Consider the following 1,130-nt stretch of genomic DNA (forward strand, 5'->3'; position numbering starts at 1 on the left):
AGGAGAGATGGCCAGACTCCAGCAGACCCAGCGCAAGCGCGTGGGAAGCGTCCCGCGTCTTCCCGATGATGTTGTAGCTGCTATAGCTGCAGAGGTAGATCCATTGTAGTTCAGACCATCTACTTTTGAGAATCAAATTATGTATAATTATAACTTGTGGCAGATAATGGCAATTAACTGTAAATTTATCAAGTAATCATTTTGGGTTGTAATAACTTTTAAATGGTGGATTCAAAGACTTGTACTTATTTCAATTTCATCTCTGAGACTATAACGGGTTGTGGTGTGTGTTAGTATGGGGTCACAACATGAGGTTATTTATTATTAATTAAGTGAAGTGATATTGTGGAAAGAAAGACCGTGACAACCCGGATCCCCGACCCCGGATCTGGGGGTGTTACAATAGAAACAGCTTGACTCTTGCATATAAGCTTCAACTCCTCTAATTCAGATTTTTCATTAGTTTGTTGCAGCTGAAGTTGTTGCCTTGGTGCATATTGTGGTTGCTGAAAACCAGGGGGGTTGTACAGCTTAGTTGGGTACTGCTGATAAGGCTGTTGAATCACATTCTGAGTGTTGCTCCAGCTGAAATTAGGATGATTGTGGTTGTTGGGATGATAAGTGGCTGGCACAGGTTGATGCGATCGCTGAAAATTGCTCACGATCTAAGTTGATTCACTAGAAATAGCACACTGATCAGTCTCATAGGCACCAGCACAAAGCTCACAGACACTAGTAACTTGATTAACTTCATAATTGGCCAAAGTGTCCACCTTCATCGTCAAAGCCTTAAGTTGGGCAGCTATAGCAGGTGCTGCATCCAACTCCAGAATTCCTGCTAACTTTCCCTGAGTCAATCTCTGAGAAGGATTCTGGTATTCATTAGCAACCGTCAGTTTAATCAATTCATAAGCTTCATTGTAGCTCTTAGTCCACAAGTCTCCTCCTGATGCTACATCGAGCATGGGTCTAGAAGTAGCACCCAATCCATTGTAGAAATAGTTTATAATCATCCAATCAGGCATGCCATGGTGTGGGCACTTCCTTAGAATCTCCTTATATCGATCACAAGCCTCATACAGAGATTCTCCGGTTTGCTGAGCAAATTGAGTAAGAGCATTCCTTATTGC

General features: G+C 42.3%; 1 non-coding gene across 1 annotated transcript; it reads left to right on the top strand.

Annotated features, from left to right (window-relative positions):
• Positions 1–1,023: 1,023 nt before the first annotated feature.
• On the top strand, positions 1,024–1,130 carry LOC141722088 (small nucleolar RNA R71). The gene has a single exon (XR_012575120.1). It is a non-coding gene; the product is annotated as a small nucleolar RNA R71 (small nucleolar RNA).

This window comes from Apium graveolens, chromosome 4 (assembly GCF_009905375.1).
Source record: "Apium graveolens cultivar Ventura chromosome 4, ASM990537v1, whole genome shotgun sequence".
Classification (NCBI taxonomy): Eukaryota; Viridiplantae; Streptophyta; class Magnoliopsida; order Apiales; family Apiaceae; genus Apium; species Apium graveolens.